Genomic DNA, 21,497 nt, shown 5'->3' with positions numbered 1-21,497 from the left:
TTAGGTTTAAGTAGTTCTAAGTTCTAGGGGACTGATGACCTAAGATGTTAAGTTCCATAGTGCTCAGAGCCATTTTTTTTTTTGTTCGCTTCTTCCGCGTCCTTGGAGCACACAAATATTTCTGTTTGTTTAAAAGTAATCATCTCATATGTTGTTTATATCTGAACAGTAGCGGCTCTACCAAACTACTTTGCGGTACGTTGAGCGTTTTTAGCGCTTCTGACGAAATTTCCCCATTAATTATAACATGCTGGGTTTAACAGGACTATAATCTTCGATCAAGTGGCATATCTGCTGCATACGTGTCGTTGTTTGCTGTGGAACAACAGCGCAAGATTGTAATCCGGCACTGACGTATGCACTGGTTTTTTAGAGTTGGACCGATGATGCTGCCAAGCTAAATAGTACTTCAGACGTAAGTTACACATGTCGTACCACGCAAAGAGCATAGTACAACAATAGTGGTGCATTGTCAAAAGAAAGTCCATATTCCAGGTTTCTTGTAGACATGGCTCTGTTGTGGGAAGCACCACACGTGCATCACAGTACGCGAGTGAAATGACGCGGCAACTGGAAACATAATCCAAAGTTAAAGTATGTGGGAAAGCACTATTATTGAGGATAAAACGTCTAAGTAACGCATAGATTCACCGTAAAATTCTGGCCGCATATGAACATAATGAAGTGTCGCCTCCAGCAGTAGTGAAATGGTGACAACACTTTGATCCAGGCCGTCAACGCCAGATGACAACGTCCAGGAAACCGAAGAATCGCAAATTTTCCGAAAGAGAACTTCCACATAGCTGTTGTCGAATGGCTCTCTCATCAAGGAGCGAATGTCTATCATCGAAGAACTAAACGATTTGTACAGCCTTCCGACTGTTGTTTCCAGAGACTTAGCGACTGTGTTGAAAAGTAGTTTCGCGTATCGTGTCACTTCGAAGTGTAGTACAGCATTTGATAATAGTTACTTGACCTGCCATGATAAACACTTTCGGATGTACCCTCGTTCATATTAAGCTGCGGCCATCGAAGTGAGGAAATCAGCTTCTTTTCTACCCAAAAATCTATCCTACCGCCATCGAGGAAGGAACTGAAACAGGATGTAAAAACAAAATCCGTACTGATCACCAAGACGCGAATTTTGTCGTATTTCTGGCCTTACAGTCATCATATTCGGCTACAAGACGCTGTTCTCAGTTGAGAAGGCAGCAGCGACAAGCTGACAATTTCTTGTGATGTATTGGTGACAGATGGTTTGTCCTGCACACGTAGTGTGAGAGAGACCGCCTAAATTGTGGTCCTTATACGCGATCGGCTGCTGCGTTCGGAAGTAGCGCACCAAAACGATAAACTTCTGCCATTAATACTAGAAAAACTAAACAGTGTATTTACTTGCATTTCATGTAAAAGCATCTCTCAATAGCAGGCCATCACTTCATTATAATTGTGAAAGTGTTAATTACCAGCAGAATAGTAAACAGCTGCTAAACGAAAAGGCAGACTAAGCATTTCGGAGATCTTCGGATCGCGCAAAACTTGGATGACGGGCGAAATGATTCGGCTGTAAGATCAGAGCTGGTTCGGCAGTCTCGAAGGACAGACATGTTGTCTGTCGCGGTCGGTATAAGTTAAGAATTAATTCGCAATCTGTGATTTGTAAATGTGAGAGCTAGTTAGGCAGCATCGGAGAATGGACTTGTCTGCCGCTGTAGATAGGAGTTAAAACTTGATCATCAATATCTAGTTAGTAAATCAGAGCTGGTTCGGCAGTCTCGGAAAACAGAGATGTTCTTTTGTATAGTAGGTATCGGCTAAGGACTTAATTGGTAGTCTCTCATTATTTTAATGTATAACTGAGAACAATTTGATTGCAATTACTCCAGTACGCAGTTCATTAAAGTGTGAATATTGGAAATTATTTGAGATTCATAAAGTGGAATATGCTAATAACTCAGCAGTTTCTCTGAAATCAGGTTTCGCAGGACAGAGTGGATCAGGTTGTGGAAAGGGGCCAAGGTTAGTTACTGTTAGTTTTACAAGAACACACACAACTTTATTCCTCCAGCCAATGCACAGCTTTCTCTTTAAAACAACAAGATCAATTCACGGCTGAGGGCCCAAGTAACTTCTCCAGAATAAGTTTAAATGATTTCCTTTTAAAACATCAGGATTTAGAATAATGGCTCAAGGCATTACAGCCGGCCGGTGTGGCCGAGCGGTTCTAGGCGCTTCAGTCTGGAACCATGACCCCTACGGTCGCAGGTTCGAATCCTGCCTCGGGCACTGATGTGTGTGATATCCTTATGTTAGTTAGTTATAAGTAGTTTTAAGTTCTAGGGGACTGATGACCTCAGATGTTGAGTCCCATAGTGCTCAGAGCCATTTGAACCATATACAATATCAGTTCCTCTCGAAGAGTTTAATAAAGCCTCGAGATATCGGATTCACTACCTGCGTGCTGTTTTTGTGCAGGAGATAATAACTGTAGAAGACTGCAGTTTGTTGAACTCAGGGCAGTGGAATCAAATAAGCGCTTCGCGTGTTCAAAAATGGTTGAAATGGCTCTGAGCACTATGGAACTTAACATGTGTGGTCATCAGGCCCCTAGACTTAGAACTACTTAAACCTCACTAACCTAAGGACATCACACATATCCATGCCCGAGGCAGGATTCGAACCTGCGACCGTAGTAACAGCGCGGTTCCGGACTGAAGCGCCTAGAACCGCTCGGCCAGAAAGGCCGGCCTTCGCTTGTACTGCAGTCTTTGTACAAATAAGATCAGTGACACGCCATCTGTGGTAACACGGAGGCGGTATGAACGAGAGAAATTTTCGAGGATGGGGATTAATCATATGCGCTTATACCTCACCCGCTCCCATCTCTCTCTTTCAACTTGCGTAACCTCTAACGTGAGTGCAATTCCTTCAGAACGTCGCCTCTCTCGGTACGCCATCTTCACTTTATTCTTTACATACCAGACGTATTTTTCACTTACCGGCGGCTCTTGCAGTCGGCAGCTGTTGCCGACAGTTGCGAAACAAGCACTCCCACCTTGCATTCTCTCCAACCCATTCTCTTGCATATTGTCGCCTACGTCAGTTGTTACTCCGAGAAGACTGTGCACCTGTGTACAATACAGAAGCGCGGAGAAGCATGACTTTTTTCTGTTCTCGGTGACGTAAGCGTTGGAAAGACGTGCCGGACCTCACTTGTGGCAACACCTAACAGAAACGCCATAGAAATGAGAACCTGTCTGAGTCTGAACTACACCAGTAAAATTTCGTAGGTTCTATAGAGATATTTTGGCGTGGGTGATCCTTGATCTCCTGTGGCTCGTTACGAATTAAGGGCTGCGATACACGTGACAGTTTATTTGTTCTCAGAATGTTTGGTACTTTCAGATAGTACTCGCGCATCAGGTTACACTAGATGGTAGTTACTGTCTGACAGTTGCTTGAGAGTACTTTCTGCAAGCGTGTGAGTGTCTTGGGAGAGCGGATGTCAAATGTTCAAATGTGTGTGAAATCTTATGGGACTTAACTGGTGAGGTCATCAGTCCCTAAGTTTACACACTACTTAACCTAAATTACCCTAAAGACAATCACACACACACACACACACACACACACACACACACACATACACACACACACACACACACACACACACACACACACACACACACCCATGTCCGAGGGAGGACTCGAACCTCCGCCGGGACCAGCCGCACAGTCCATGACAGCAGTGCCCGAGACCGCTCGGCTAATCCCCCGCGCCCGAGCGGATGACGGAAGCGTTTACACACAGCAGGGCGAGAGAGTCTGCGAGGCCTGAGACATCACTCTCCGCGAAATTTTTGTGTCGTAGTTCTGTTCGTGAACTAAGAGGTAGCGATAGAAGAGCGTCTGGCTGCAGCTGCACTTTTAATACTTTTAGTGACAAAGAAAAATCGTGTAATACCATGTTCGTGTTGGATAAGAGAGTGGAATATGTTACGGGAAGATTTCGGGCCACGCAAGGATCTGATTGTAGAGCTTGTGATGGAAAATCCACAACCCCGTCGAAATTTTACGAGGACGACAGCGATGGAGATGGAAGAAATGCTTATAACTGAGCACAGAACTGTCAAGCGAGACACTAATATGTCAAAATGCAGTAGTGTTAAAGACAGCCTGCTGGTGACAGTACTCGTAATACTTCTAGCGTCAGCTACATTTATTCTCGTTAACATTTGGAAAAAGCCTGCCTCGAGATGACTGGGTGTTGTTGCGTCGACTTCATCATTCTTCACCATTACGGTCGGAGGAAGGCAATGGCAAACCACCTCCAATAGAACCTTGCCTAGGACAGCGGTGCGGGTCTCCTGCATCTTCCCCTACGCTCCTTGGAGTATGGGACCTCATCATCATCATCAACATTTGATAAAGTAGCAATACCGATCAAATACCATTACACGAGTTTCAAGTTGATACACATAGACATCAAAGGCGAAATGGGGTGAATATATGATTCCTGAAGTATTTCAGGACATATATTCATTTGATCGTTTTTATTTGTATTGATTTAACGAACCTCTCGTAAATTCCTGAAGATCTTTTCTTGAACACCCGCTACAATAATATAATCAATGAACACCACGTCAGATAAAATTATAGATGTACATGTATTACTTGAAATTAATTGGAAATTTTTCTAAGTTCTAACGCGATTGCTTCTAAGTATCATTTCACTTCTTTCCGTGTCAGTTGATCTGTGTTATGAAACTACTTTGCCTGATTCCTTGAATAGTCGATTTCTGGTAACTTTCTTCTGCAGAGGTGTTGAAAACAGTGGTTATTTCAGTCAGCAAATTTCGCTTCTTATTTCAGTTCCTGTAGTCCAGTAACTGTATATTCCATAATGTTGGCCCTTCGTCGTACAATCTTATTAAATGCGCAACTTCGATTTGAGTCCACTTACTGGCAGCTTTCTTCCTTCTTCTTTTGCCGACACTTCGCTGACATTCATTCAAAGTGAGTGTACATCGCAAGAGTTCTCCCTTTTGTTTCGAAATTTACTGCCATATTGTTGGATGTGATGTCCGCCAGTTATGCAAAACACCGATTTTTCTCAGTAGCCAAACATGTTTCGGCACCACTGTGCAATCATCAGTGGGTTTCCGGTTTGATTTACTCTTTACATTTGGTGTGCATGAATATTCTGGAGAGAACAAATCAAAATCACATTGTGTTTTGGTGAAGTGAAAAGTGTTTTACTACGTTATTTGTGGAAAATACTTATAGTTACGTTTGCACCACAACACCCCAGTATGATACGGAGAATGGAAGTGCTTGCTACACGAAAACATGACAGCCTACCTGTAGTAATTAACACACCTGTAGTAATTAACATACAAGTGATCCAGAACACAGAGTCGTCACTGTGTGTGCTATAATGGCAGCATGTTTCGTGGCAGCGCATTGTTAATTGATAGTGGTGAGGAATATTAAGTTTGCAAGTTAATTTTTGTAAGGGCATAATATACACAATTTATTTTTGCTGATTAATAAACGACAGTGCTCCAGCAATTACTATATATATATATATATATATATATATATATATATATATATATATATATATATCTGACGCTGCGATCAGCTGTGACTAAAAATCGACATTTGTAAGTTTAAAATCTTTAGTCTCATATCGACGAGAAGACTCACGTGACTAAGCTGTGGGGTAGAGAGTATCCGTAAGAACGCAATAAGTGTGAAATGTCACTGTTGCTAACCCATTCTAAATACAGTGGGTTTTGTACCCACGTCTCGTAGATATCTTCAGAATTTGCATTTCAGATCTGGAATGAACTTGGGCTAAAACTTCGAAGAGAGAAACGCAAAGGCATTTTTAAGGTTCGCGACGAGTGTCACAGTCTCACTGTAGTAAGTTTTTTCTGACCAGTATTGGTCAGATTGTATACTGTACTTCACCGTATCGCCGAATCTCTGTTTTAATTAATTACTCTACTTCTGGCGTCACCAAATTATTCCCTAGTGCGCCAGTTTGTAAGCGTCCCGAAAACTTATAGTTTGTGGATATCACATGCAGGAAATTAGTGATCTATCAAGCAATGAAATATTTTTAGGAACTTTATTATTCCGTTTTCATCTACTGATCTTTTTTTTAAATATTTGTTCATCCTTAGGGAAACTAAAATATAAACGCCCATAATCACTTAGAAAGTCATAGAAATTTTGTGACCACTCAGAAATAACCACAGTGGTTTGGAAAACTGATTAATGCGAAGAAAATTAGTCGGACTGTTAAACTAAAATATTGTCTGCGTGTGAGCATTGATCGAAATGGTTACACATTCTGTCCACTGAGTAGCAGTAACAAACGAAGTATTCTAGCACTTCACTCATAAAGAAAGGGCGATGCAGTGAGTTATAAATTAATCGTACGATTTTTATGCCTCTGTTACACTCCATCCCGCTGTTAAACAATACAAACTGCACCTTTTACTAGTATGATAATAATTAATTTTAGACATTATTTTTGGTACTTACCTAAGAAGTGTATTTTTTCCACCCCGTTTTCCTTTTTACCCGTAGCAGTAACATTTACACAGCAGTCCTTTAACCACTAATTAAATATGTACAAGCAATGCAAAAAGTGCCATGTAGAAGTTTCAGTCTCAGTTCGACATGTAGACAAGTAGCGTTAGTTTGTCTCGACATCCGCGTAAGTTACGCTACTGTTTCAGTTTGACGTCGGCTACATGCATAGTGCTGTGTGCCCATTCCATCTTTGTTTCTATTCTATGATCCATAGCGTAGTGGACAAAATCAGAATTCATTGTTAAAAATACTTTGAAACAAGAGTGGTTAAAGTTAAAGTTGTACAAAATTAACAAATAGTGAAAACGAAAATTATTCTCGCAGTTCATCGTCGAGAGACGAAGTTTATATACACTCCCGGAATTAAAATTGTAACATATCACAAAAACAAAGTTTGATGACTGAAACGAAATAAAAGTGCAACTATTATATCCGGTATTGAGTAGTGGTAGTAAGCTCGTTATCCGTTGAATAATGTCTATCAACTTAATTCCTGGACAACCGCATTGTTCGCTATTGAGTTGTGGTCGTAGGACGTTGCTTGTCTAGTGATGTGCATTGACATTTGACTTCATTGTTGCAGTGTAGCTTAGTATTTAGTTGTACCGGACAGTAGAACTGAATTGCAGCATATATAAAAAAATTTAATATGGCAAAGCCAAACGCCGTTTGGGCCATTTTTATATACATTCGAATTATTTGCTTCGGCCATAGTTGCAGGTTATTTTCAGATCCATTTCTAATATGTGAAACACTTTCATTAAAACCACTTTCAACAATGAAAAAGTCATCTCTATTGAAGGACGCTGTTTGGAATTGAACTGTGGCGGATAGAAGACAGTCTGAGAGCAGTGTGACCACTTTTAATGCGACAAGGAAAGGAAGACACATTTTGGGTCATTATTTATATTCATTCGAATTACTGGTTTCGACCATGGCTACAGGTCATGTTCAGATCCATATCTAATAAGGACGCTAACAGATGAAACAGTTTCATTGAAAAACCTTTTTTAATAGTGAAAAAGTCAGCTCTATTGAAGGCGGAACATACAGTTATTTTTTATGTTCATTGGTACGGTATTTAAAAAAACGGGAATGATAAAGTAAAAAGGCATTATTTTTTGCATTCTAAATAGTTGGATGTTTGAAGTGTTTAGACTGTTGGTCACCAGTTTCTATAGTAGAGTTACGACAAGAAATAACACTCTCTTGGGTATCTCTCTCTCTCTCTCTCTCTCTCTCTCTCTCTCTCTCTCTCTCTCTCTCTCACACACACACACACACACACACACACACACACACACACACACACACACACACACACACACACACACACACACACAATGCTCTCGTAGAAAACTCTGCAGTTACTACCAGACAAGCGGTCTTACATAGCAGTTTACATACTAAACGTCAAAATACGTCGATGTGTTGTAAATTGAGTCACAGTGGGGTCTCTAGTCTATGGGCAGGTGAGAAGAAACGTAGATTATGGTGCTTGTAACTAACAAATTATTAACGTACCAATTATGGCCTAAGCTGTTCTCTAATCGGTGAGTACCTTATAGAAAAGCAAAACTATATAATTTTATCTTGAGAGGTCGGGCGTTCTGCCGGGTATGAGCGTCGTTCTTGTACGATATTTCAACAACGATAATCGTTGTCTTCATCAGGTCCAACCTGAGAATTCTCGTCGAGGGGAACGGGTCCAGTATTTCTACCTACACACTTTCCTCTGTTGAAGATTGTCCAGCTTCACGATATTTGGGTTCATCGTCGTCCCCTTGAGTCGCTTGATGTAATTCTTCAGACTTTCCCGCTAGGAATTTATATAAATCCGGATTAAAGTGTGAAACGCGTCTGGAACGTAACTAAATATAGATTTCAGCAAGAAAAAGAGTTTGAATTTAAAAACGAAAATTTATATTGTTAGCGCAGATGATTGCCATCTACACAAACATTTTGAGTGTGACGAACAGAACAAGGAGAATGAGTCAGAGTTATCTGTTACGGGAATACTCTGCTGCTCAGGTGCTTCTTGGGGACTTTCAGACCGTGGGCTTCTCGACCCGTGACGTAAATGTGCTCTTTCCGACCACAGATAATTTTAACTGTGGCATTCTCGACTGTCAAAGGAAGCCGCAATAATGGGGGAGCCTGATAGGAAATATTAAGGCGCGAAACTAGAAGGAGGGGAGTGCCACGGTATCTGTGACATCAACAAAAGTTTCGGAAAAGCTACGGTCGTAAAGTCGACGGAGCCCTCAGTTCAAGCAGATGTAGGGACTACTGTGTAGAGGAAGATAACACTGTAGAAATTCGTTATGAAATGGAAAGACGTCTGCGGATGATCATCGCCTGGAACCCGCCTTACACATATCTAAATATGATGTAATGAGCGTAAACAGATGCAAGGACCTAGTTCGTTTGACTTTAAGATCAGCAATTAGCCACTAGAAACAAAAGAAGGGAGAGAGGAATAACTGGGTTTAACAAACCATCCACGACGAACACTGTGCACTGGCTCTGTTTGCGAAAGGGTGGGAAAGGAAATCAGCAGTGGCCTTTCAAAGGAACCATTTGCAATCGCCTAGAGTGATTTAGGGAAATAACGGAAAACCTAAATTTGAACCTATTTTAAACTACCGTCCTCTCGAACACAAGTTCAGTGGCATTTGCTTCGATCCGCGATTTTAGCAAAATGCAGAAATCTCTAATACATAAAATGCGTACCGCAGTATCAGTAATAAGTTCCCTCATGACACCTCTTCGTAGTTCTCCCTACAAAGCTGTGACTTTTAAACCGATCCTAGACCTCGGACTACACTACGTATCACTATGCGCCAGACCTAACGATCCCCAGTCACATCCGTTGACTTCGACAGAGCTCACAAGTGCTGTGATCTACCAACCCACCCTAAGCCTAGGGATGCCGCACAGTTTAGTCTGTCATCGCAAAACACATTCTGAAAAATAGTATGGAAGAAAAATAATTAGTGTCAGTTTCTCCGCTCTATTTATGTTTATTCACTGCACAGATATAAAAACAAGAGTAGGCTGGTGGCAGGGAGGGCGTTTGCTACTTCTGATCACGTTCAAATTCCGTCGAATAGTTTTCTACGAACCCTAGCGGTTCCACCCTGTATAACAAAGCAAAAATTGAGGTGGCATTACAGGTTGCATTACAGTCCAGATGGTTCAGTTGGGTTGCAGATCCATAGTCTCCTTAGAGTAAGGCTGGAACGCCCAGGAAGTGGCCGCTGAGTCAAACATTGCCAGGAACCTCGTCCTTTCGTTCATCACACTGAATACTATCGTCTTAAACAGCAAATCAACGCCCCAATCGAATAGTTGGTTGGTTGATTTGGTGTGAAGGGACCAAACAGGGGGGTCGTCGGTCCCATCGGATTAGCGAAGGGTGGGGAAAGAAGCCAGCTGTGCCCTTTCAAAGGAACCATCCCGACATTTGCCCGAAGCGATTTAGGGAAATCAGGGAAATCCTAAATCAGGCTGACCGGACGCCGCTCTGAACCGTCGTCCTCCTGGATTGGAGTCCAGTGTACTAACCACTGCACCTCCTCGCTCAGTGGAACTGGGTGGTTGTGAGCGGTGGTGTTCTTGAAATGTTCTCCTCGATCACCCACCAGGAAAACACGTGATTTCAGGGCTGGGTGTCACGGTTCCGACCGCCATCGCAGAGACACTAAAAGGAGGGGTGAAATGTAGGTAAGAGGGGGGTGTGATGCCTTAACCATCGTGTGGCACGGCCGCTGGTAGCGGAAGAGTGATGAATTAGGTGCCTATGTGACATTAGTAACCCAATTTTTAGCTCACATGGAATTCTGAGCTGTGCCCCTTTTTTCGCATGTGTTAACTCCTTGCCGTTCAAAGCGTCGCCGAGCTGGAGGGTGAGGTCGCAGAGCGCAACGGTTTTGAACTATCACAGGGGAAGGAGCCAAATTTCAAACCTAAGGGACATAATTATGGCGTTTCGAAAAAGTGATCATTTAATTTTATTGCACAGTGTAGATTTCCGTATGTGTAGATACTATCGTTAAAACGCAGATGTTTTAGTGTCCACCAGTTCAAGATTTTGGCAATGTTGACTACGATCAGCACTTACTAAAACAGTCTGTAGCAATAATCATTTATTCATTGCTTTCACGTAAAATTTGCCCATTATGGTACTATAGCTTTTACTACTATTTATTTTTCGTCTTATAATATCATATGTACCGGTTCCCGCAGATCAGTTAAGATCTGTCGAGCTGGGCTAGCACTTGGATGGGAGACCCTCCGGTCAGCCGAGCGCTGTAGGCAAACGGGGTGCACCTAGCCCTTGTGAGGCAAACTGAGGAGCTATTTGATTGAGAAGTAGCGGCTCCGGTGTCGGAAACTGACATTCGACCGGGAGAGCGGTGTGCTGATCACATGCCCCTCATATCCGCATCCAGTGACGACTGTGGGCTGAGGATGACACGGCGGTCGGTCGGTTCTGTTGAGCCTTTATAGCCTGTTCGTTTTAGTTTATAATATGATATGTATAATGATTGACGTTCTTGCTTCTTTTATGAACATTCAACAAATGTACTGGTGCTGGCGACAACATATCAACATACTGCCCCCAATACAGTCTGCAGCGCCTTACTGCTTCATCCTTGCCGGAGCACATCGATAACCACTCGCGATCGTCTCAGTATATACGTCGTCCTCCTACTAGCGACTATCTTGACGCAGACGTCTCTATGGAATCAGCATCACGCAAATTTTCAACCACTGCTGCCACGTGCCGATCTGTTACCATTGGCTCTTTTAATCTGACGTGTTCTTACCTTACACGATTACAACCAATGAACTGATATAATTAGTTGCTAGCTACTTTTCGTATGGTGTGATAAAAATTTTTATATTTTGTTTAGCATTTTATTAGTTCCTTTGAACTCATCTTACGAAAGTCATTGCCCACTGACTGAGGCTTACGACATGCGGCGTAAGCGCGCGCTTTCCACTCTATTTAACCCGTGTCAGATTAGCCGGCAGCAGCAGTAAGCGATTGTGATTTCACGTAACTGTTCCGTGCGCCGCCCGCTGCAGCTATTTGGGTAAATGCTACTTCATTTTAACTCTTCTTGGTCTCTATTTTCTTTATTTTTTCACACGTTACGTGATTTTCTGACTTCCCAATTTAATTTGGTGCTTCTGATATCTTTACAGCGCGTTAGATCTGAAGAGGGCCAGCATAAAAGCCGAAACCTGTTATCATTTTTAAATAAATGATTGTTGCGATTGATTGATAATCTATAATAGATCGAAGTCAAATCTCAAAAACATGTTACCTAAAATTACTGAGTACGATGTCTTGGGGAAAGAGCCAAGACTATAATCCATCGATACCGAAGACAGACAGTAGCCAATTTCCTAAAAAGAGACAATAGTCTTCTACTTGTATATTGGAGACAGCGTGGGGAAGGGAATAGGTCCACACGCTAGACGTGAATTTTATATATATATATATATATATATATATATATATATATATATATATATAAATTTTTTTTTGAGAGGTCAGTGTTAAAATATCCAGACTAGTGAACAGGGGGTCGACAAGAGGTTCGCGAACTTATACCATTTATTGCCTGAACCACCCATTTCTGAGGCAAAAATATTCTTTTAGAATGGGAAGAGTTTCCCCAAATATAATACCATATGACATAAGCGAATGAAAATAAGCAAAGTAGACTAATTTTCGTGTCGAACGATCACTTACTTCAGATACTGTTAGAACAGTAAAACTGGCAGCATTAAGTCTTTGAACAAGCTCCTGAACGTGGGCTTTCCACAACAGTTAACTACTTATCTGAACACCTAGAAATTTGAACTGTTCAGTTTCACTAATCGTATTCCTATTCTGTCAAATTAAAACGTCGTGTTTTGTTGAATTGTGTGATAGAAACTGTAAAAACCGAGTCTTACTGCGATTTAGCGTTAGTTCTACAAGGCACTGCACTATTTGAAACCGAGCCAATGTTGCACTCAACATCCTTTACTACCAAGCTAGTGTCATCAGAAAACAGAAATATTTTAGAGTTATCCGCAATACTAGACTGCATATCATTTATGTAAATAATGAACAAGAGTGGCCCCAACTCTGATCCCTGGGGTACTTCCCATTTGACCGTACCCTCACATCACAGCCATTCTCAACAGTGTGAATAATGATCTTCTGCTGTCTGTTGCTAAAGTAAGAGGTTGACCAATTGTGAGCTACTCCCCGTATTCCGAAATGGTCCAACTTCTGTAGCAATATTTTATGATCAACACAATCAAACGTCTTAGTTAAATCGAAAAAACTACCTAGCGTTCCAAAACTTTTGTTTAACCCATGCATGTCCTCACAGAGAAAAGAGAATATAGCATTTTGAAGTTGCTAAATGACTTCTAAAGCCGAACTGTACATTTGATAGCAAATCGTGTAATATAAAATGGTCAATTATCCTTACATACATAACCATTTCGGTAACTTTAGCAAACAGTGATGGCATAGAAATAGGTCTAAAATTGTCTTCATTATCTATTTCTCCCTTTTTATAAAGTGGCTTTACTACTGAGTACTTTAAGGGGGGGGGGGGGGGGGTAGGACGTCAAACGGGCCGACTTGGAGCAGGAGAGTCACCACAGGACATTTTAATTTCCACTGTCTATACTTCTACAAATAAATTCATAAAACTTTGTCAGAATGACCAGCAAGGATTCAGAATTCACACTCATAGCAGTGTAAGTTCACAAACATGACAAAATAATTTGTTTTACATGTGAAATTTCATCATTTTTTCAGTTACTGTTGGTTGAATTTGATGCTTAGGTACACTTTTCTTCATACGTAGGAGAGACTCTTCGATGAATTTTACTCAGCATACAAACCATATTTATAGGTGTATGAAACTCTAGAATTTATTTAATTTATGAAAAAAATGAATAAGTTGTTACATTTTAAACTTTATGTTTAGAAAAAACTCAAATTTTATAGTTAATTGTCTCAGTTTTTACCACAGTTTTTAATAGATTTGGAAAATTCTAGAATTTCATACACCTGTAACTATGGTTCGTATGCTGTGCAAAATTCATCGAAAAATCTCTCCTAGTTGTGAAGAAAAGTGTACCTATAGGAACAAATGCAGCCAATAATAAGTGAAAAACTGATGAAATTTCAGATACCTGAAAAAATTATTTTGTTACGTTTTTGAACTTCCACTGATGTGGGTGTGAATTCCGAATCCTTCCTGGTCATGCTGAAAAAGTTTTATAAATTTATTTGTGTAAGTATAGACAGTGGAAATTAAAATGTCCTGTAGTGCCTCTCCTGCTCCAAGTCAGCCCGTTTGACGTCCTACCTCCCTTAATCTTTCAGGAAACCGACCATTCCTAAAGGAAAAATTACAAATATGGCCAAATACAGGGATAAAATGTGCAGCACAGTACTTTAATATCTGCTAGGCACTCCATCGTATCCAAGAGAGTTCTTAGTCTTCAGTGATTTAATTATTGACTCAATCTCCCCCTTGTCCGTATCACATAGGAGTATTTCACACATCAGTCTCCGAAAGGCATTTGCGAAGAGAGTTATATGATTCCCTGTAGAAAGTAAAATTTTATTTAATTGACCAGCAATCCTCAGAAAATGATTATTAAATACTGTACGTATTTCTGAATTATCAGTAAGAGTACAGTACCGGTAACTGTATGGTTGGTGATCGGAAATGTTCCACTGAAATTGCTCTAGGGGCCACTGGCTGCACCAGCGCTGCGAGGACAGGCGTTGTCACGGATCAGAACAATTCCAGAACTCAGAGTATCTATTCCACCAAGCCTGGGTGCACTACGGGTTCCCACCTTTCGCTATATGAGGCAACGTCCAGTACTGCCAAACGTGATCGTTATGGTGGTCCAGGTGTTACGATGTGATGAAGCCTGGTGTTACACGGGCGCACTGGCCTCTAAATCATTGAACACGGTCGCCGTCCTTCTCCATCTGCGTCTTTTTATGAGTGTCTCCGGCCCGGACTCCGTTTTTACGGATGACAATGCGCGACCGCATAGGACAGGGCAGGTGGAGGAGCTATTGAAACGACAGGACATTCGGCGAGTGGATTGGCTGTCCGTTCCCCGACTTCAGCGCCATCGAGCAGGTGTGGGAGACTTTGGGGAGACGTAATGCAGAAGGTCCACACTCCCCAACGAGCGTCCAGTGGGGCTGGAGGAGGATTAGCACGCCCTACCACAACAACTCCATACCAGTCTCATGGCAGCACGTTGTAGAGAATGCACTGCCATCCGCGGTGATAACAAACCCTTATAAGAGGGGACGACTGAGAAAATACACAGGTACATAGAAGCTAATGTAACTTTCAGCGTCTGAGAGATAACTGAACCTAATTTTGCTCATGTAGTCATTACATTATTGGTTACATTCTGCATTTTTTCAACTTTTTGTAAAAATAACTTGATCAGAACGTTGTAGGATGGTTTTGAAATACATACTGTCATATGAGGAACATTTTCTCAAAGCTAACTTTCTTATCAATTTCAAAATGTGTTAGACTATTCTTAATAACTAGATAAACAAATCCGTGTACAAGTTTTTTAATATCACTCTTGAACTCCCGCAACAATTTTTAATTGTATTTGTGTGATACATACTAATTTCACAAAAAACATTAATAAATTTGAGAGCACATTTCGTAACACAGTAAGTTTTGTTATACTGTGTACAAACTCTGCGACAAATTTCCTCATTTTATGTGGAGCAGCTCAGCAGAAAATGTGCCTCATATACTGAAAAATGAAAGATGCGACAATTATATAAAAAAGATTTTACTAGCATTTATGCCAAAGACAAGTACCCTAATAGTTCGCCATAATCATAGATCTTTGTGACGTGCCCTTCGCTGACATTTCAGAAACAGCAATACGCATATTATCGGTCTTTTCCGATAGGTTTTCAGTGAAGCAACTCGCCTCAAATCCTAGTCTCATGAATGTCCTGTTTCTTGCATTGTTACCACCACTGAACAGCAGACAAGCATCATGTGAGTAAATTTTAACAATAGTAGATGAGCAAAAAGTTTCGTAGTACATACTTTTTAATTGAGATTACCAAATATTTCATTCGCCTTTTACGTTCCATCGCCGGCCAGGGTAGTAGAGCGGTTCTAGGCGCTACAGTCTGAACCGCACAACCGCTACGGTCGCAGGTTCGAATCCTGCCTTGGACATGAATGTGTGTGATGTCCTTAGGTTAGTTAGGTTTAAGTAGTTCTAAGCTCTAGGGGACTGATGACCTCAGCAGTTAAATCCCATAGTGCTAGGAGCTATTCGAACCATTTTTCGTTACATGATGTGACTATTTCCTTAATAAATCGTAATTCATCGCATCATAAATGGATTCACAGTCTTATATACTCTAATGAAGTCTTCTCTTTTCTGTGTAAATAATAAAATATCGTAGAGAAAGACAGAGTCGTGTAGAAAACAGGATTGAAGTAAGAAGACTTTTACATCATTTGTAGCACGCATTGAACAATGTAAATTGGACATAATATTTCTAAGATGCTACAGAACTGAAACTTCCTGGCAGATTAAAACTGTGTGCCGGACCGAGACTCGAACTCAGGACCTGTGCCTTTCGCGGGAAAGTGCTCAATCATCTGAGCTATCCAAGCACTACTCACGCCCCGTCCTCACAGCTTCACTTCTGCCAGTACCTCGTCTTCTACTTTCTAAACTTTACAGAAGCTCTCCAGGAGTGCTAGTTCTGCAAGGTTCGCAGGAGAGCTTCCGTGAAGTTTGGAAAGTAGAAGACGAGGTACTGGCAGAAGTGAAGCTGTGAGGACGGGGCGTGAGTAGTGCTTGGATAGCTCAGATGGTAAAGCACTTGTCCGCGAAAGGCAAAGGTCCCAAGTTCTAGTCTCGGTCTGGCACGCAGCTTTAATCTGTCAGGAAGTTTTATATCAGCGCACACTCCGCTCCAGAGTGAAAACCTCATTCTGAATGCTACAGAACTATCTGATAGCAGAAGAGCTTTCGGTATTTTTGACCAATTTTACATACATGACCCCGTCAGATGCATGCCTCGCCTTTTGCAGTGTCCAGGGGACCATAATAAATCATGTGACTTTAATGTAATTACTGTCTTCGAATAAAAGTGTAATTTCTGTTCGCCTCAGTTACTTTGTGTACTGTACTGTAGCGGTTCTTTCCATGTCTGGTCCAAGTCTCATCGAGCTACGTTACTCGGCAGTGACACATCATGCGCAGCTTACTTTCGTCCTTAAGTTTTGCACTCCAGTGTATTTGGATGAAGAGCGACTTCCGCTCTTCGTATTAATTGAAATAACTAGTAAAAATGTCTCCCTCAGTTCACGATGGTTCACCTGAAGGTTGTTGACACGTGCATTGCCGTAATATCGAGCAGTGAAGTCAGTGACGACCGACTGCAGGCCCGAAACCTCTTTGAACAGAGTTACTCTGTCGGAGTAAGAACGTACTAGGAAATACACTATAACCCAAAAAAAGAAAAAAGCGCACCGCTAAGGAATTCAAATCGGATGGAAATAGTAAATGTGTTGTACGTGTAAGATAAGCAGTGATTAAAGTTTCATAAAAATTGGGTGAGTTACTCGAGAGAATTAACTTCACAAACTGGGCTTCGGTCTACTTCTGACTCTTTTACAACCAGTTATTCGGCTTGGCATTGATTGACAGAGTTGTTGGATGTCCTCCTAGGGGATTTCGTACCAAACTCTTCGCTCGTCATAGAGCTCATTGGGAAGGGGGCCCCATGAATGAAGACAATTCTACTCCAGTCAATGAGATCCCAGGCTAAAGACATGTCTCGAGACGCCTCGGACAGCAGTGCGATACGAACCCGATTGTCCTTCACCAAACCCCCCAGCAACCGGGGTGATAGACTGGGTTGCCATTTCCGTTCACAGCAGGTCTCCTTTGATGGTCATTCGCGGAACCCTTACATAACAGCGGTACGTGGACGTCATTCTACGCTCCGTTTTGTTGCCCTTCATGGGAAGCCATCTTCGGCTTACATTTCAGCAAGATAATGCCTGCCCACACACGGCGAGAGTTTCCACTGCTCGTCTTCTTGCCTGACAGTAATGAACAAAGTAAAAGCATATGGACTATCAGACCAATTGTGTGATTGGACTGAAGAGTTCCTAGATAACAGAACGCAACATGTCATTCTCAATGGAGAGAAGTCTTCCGAAGTAAGAGTGATTTCAGGTGTGCCGCAGGGGAGTGTCGTAGGACCGTTGCTATTCACAATATACATAAGTGACCTTGTGGATGACATCGGAAGTTCACTGAGGCTTTTTGAGGATGATGCTGTGATGTATCGAGAGGTTGTAACAACGGAAAATTGTACTGAAAAGCAGGAGGATCTGCAGCGAATTGACGCATGGTGCAGGGAATGGCAATTGAATCTCAATGTAGACAAGTGTAATGTGCTACGAATACATAGATCCCTTATCATTTAGCGACAATATAGCAGGTCAGCAACTGGAAGTAGTTAATGCCATAAATTATCTGGGAGTACGCATTAGGAGTGATTTAAAATGGAATGATCATATAAAGTTGATCGTCAGTAAAGCAGATGCCAGAGTGAGATTCATTGGAAGAATCCTAAGGAAACGCAATCCGAAAACAAAGGAAGTAGGTTACAGTACACTTCTTCGCCCACTGCTTGAATACTGGTCAGCAGTGTGGGATCCGTACCCGATAGGGTTGATAGAAGAGAGAGAGAAGATCCAACGGAGAGCAGCGCGCTTCGTTACAGGCTCATTTAGTAATCGCGAAAGCCTTACGAAGTTGATGGACAAACTCCAGTGGAAGACCCTGCAGGAGAGACGCTCAGTAGTTCGGTACGGGCTTTTGTTGAAGTTTCCTTCACCGAAGAGTCAAGCAGTATGTTGCTCCCTCCTACGTATATCTCGCGAAGATACCAAGAGGATAAAATCAGAGAGATTAAAGCCCACACAGAGGCATACCGACAATCCTTCTTTCCACGAACAACACGAGACTCGAATAGAAGGGAGAACAATACGAGACTGGAATAAAAGGGAGAACCGATAGAGGTACTCAAGGTACCCTCCGCCACACACTGTCAGGTGGCTTGCGGAGTATGAATGTAGATGTAGATGCAGACTCTACCTTGGCCAGCAAGGTCACCGCACTCTCGTCAGTTAAGAACGCTTGGATCATTGTGGGCACAGCCCCACAACCATCTCAGGATATGACGATCTGACGCGCTGATTGGATCCCTCAGGAGGACATCTACCAACTCTGTCTCCGGACACCAAGCCGAATAATTGCTTGCATGAGGGCCAGAGATGGACCAACGTGTTATTGACTAGCAGAAATCGTGAAGCTCTTTCCCTTAAAAAATCATTAAGTTTTTCTGAAACTGAAATCATTTGTTTGTCTGTAGTACATATTGGTCATAACTACCGATTTTCGATGCATTCGTGGTCATCGAGCTTATTGGGAAGGGGGGCCAATGAAAGAAGACAATTCTACTCCAGTCAGTAATATTCCAGGCCAAAGACATGTCTTGAGACACCCCAGAAAACAGTGCGATACCAAACCAATTGTCGTTCACCTACCCCCCCCCCCCCCCCCCCCCCCCAGCAACCACGGGTGATAGACAGCGTTGCCATTTCCGTTCATAGCAGGTTCCCTTTGATGGTCATTCGCGGAACAGTTACAGGACAGCAGTACATGGACGTTATTGTACGCTCCGTTTTGTTGCCCTTCATGGCATGCCATCTTGGGCTTACATTTCAGCAAGATAATGCCCGCCCGCACAAGGCGAGAGTTTCCGCTGCTCGTCTTTTTGCCTGATAAGGCCTACCTTGGCCAGAAAGGTCTCCGCACTCTGGCCAGTTAAGAACGCTTGGATCATTATGGGCACAGCCCCCCAACCATCTCAGGGTATGACGATATGACGCGCCGATTGGATCCCTCAGGAGGACATGTAGCAACTCTGTCTCCGAATCATTGCTTGCATGAGGGCCAGAGGTGGGCCAACCCATTATTGACTTGCTAAAATCGTGAAGCTCTTTCCCTTGAAAAAAAATCAGTTTTTCGGAAACTGAAATCATTTGTTTGTCTGTAGTACATGTTAGTCATATCTACCGAATTCCGATGCGTTAAGATAACTCCTTCGAGGTGCGATCTTTTAGTGTAAGTTTGGGTACCCTCGAAGTGTGAGGTGCGAGGCGAGGCTCGGATGACTGCCGCCTCCGAGCGCCGCTCTCGGGCCCGCAGCGTCCGCAGTCGGTGTCGGCGGCGGCGGCGGCGACGGTAGCGGCTGGTTGGGCGGACCGCCGCAGGGCGGCGCGCGCGTCGCCGCCGGCGCCGTCTGTGGGCAGCTCTGGCCGCCGCGTCTTCAGTCGGCAGGCAGAGGGCGTCCGCGACCCACCACTCCGCCTGCCCGCGCGTCAGCCGCGACACACCAGCCACGGCGTCTGCACCTCGGGCCACTCCGCCGTACCGAACGCCTCGACGACACCCGCGTCTCTCACCACATTCCAACGGCAGCTATCGAGCCCGTCTGAATGTTACACCACCCGCGGCACAGCACCTATCGCAATCTCCGATAACCATTCGCTGCGCACGGGGTTTCCGAGACAACCGGGAGCTGCGCTCGTTCCGTGACGAGACGCCATCCTCGCCTCCGAGTGACACCAGACTCTACGGCAGCACCAAACAGCAGGGGGAGCTGCTCTCTAGAACAGTGTCGTGTGTGTGTGCGTGCGTGCAGTACCAAAGAAATACCCTCCCGCGGTTCGTAGCGAGACAGCAGTGTAGCGTAGCACGCCAACGACAAGTGGAAGTTATCAATCATCGTGACAGTCTGCGTGAATAGCACTGCCAGAACAGTTAAGAATTATTTCGAACTGCTTTTTTCACGACCGCAGCACTTCGTAGAGGTCACCCTGTTTTGTGGACCGAACACGTGTGTCATTAATCAGCGTAAACAAACTGCTCCGGCGAGAGTTTTTACTGCCGGGAGCTGGTGTCACGAATAGAATCCGTCGTCACTCGCTTTTGGAAATTTGTCGCCTGTGACTGTGTCCGTTCGTGCGTGGCTGGCGCCCGAGAAATAAAATAACTTTCCCGTTTTGACAGCTAGCGCGCCAGCTGATACGGTTCGGCGGGAGAGCAAAGAGAGAGAGGAAAAAAAAGGTCAGCTGTGAGGAGGGCGACTGTGACCCATATATCAGAGCGCGCGCGGGAGCTCTCCCCGCTGCGATCAGCTGTTTTATTCGCCGTCGGGGAGCGGGAGCTATTAAGACCGGCCTCCCTCGAGGTCGCAGAGAGACGACCGCCGCTCCCCCATACGCATCGTCGTTCCACGCGCTGCTCCCTCTTCGGCGGGCGGTGACGTCATCGCACAGTGCCGACGCCACGTCGTCTGCCGGCTGATTTACGCGGCAGCCGTACGAGGAGAAAACGGGTCGGTCGATCAGAACAGCTCCTGCGAGGGGATATTTTTTGTCGCTCCGTTTACGGCTCTGACGTACTGAGCCTTCCTCCGCCGGCGGACTGAGAAGCTGTGCACGAGCTACTGGTTGTGACAGGAGAGAGGAGGGGACACCGAAGGACGAATAGGAGCGCATTAGAAGTAATTGCTGTGTAATAACAGTGATACCCTCTCCTTGTTACTTGTTGTGTGCTTTTCGACAGTGTACGTCACGTATGTTCTGAAGTGAATAGTATAAAAACATTGACTAGAAAGACTGCTTGCACGTTGGCTAATGGCATTAGTGTGACGGAGACGTGCTGCTGACTTCGGTGCGAGTGCTGGTGGGTTTATT

The sequence above is a fragment of the Schistocerca gregaria genome, chromosome 10 (assembly GCF_023897955.1).
Source record: "Schistocerca gregaria isolate iqSchGreg1 chromosome 10, iqSchGreg1.2, whole genome shotgun sequence".
NCBI classification, from domain to species: Eukaryota; Metazoa; Arthropoda; class Insecta; order Orthoptera; family Acrididae; genus Schistocerca; species Schistocerca gregaria.
The sequence above is the reverse complement of the archived record's forward strand: the minus strand, read 5'-3'. Positions refer to the sequence as shown.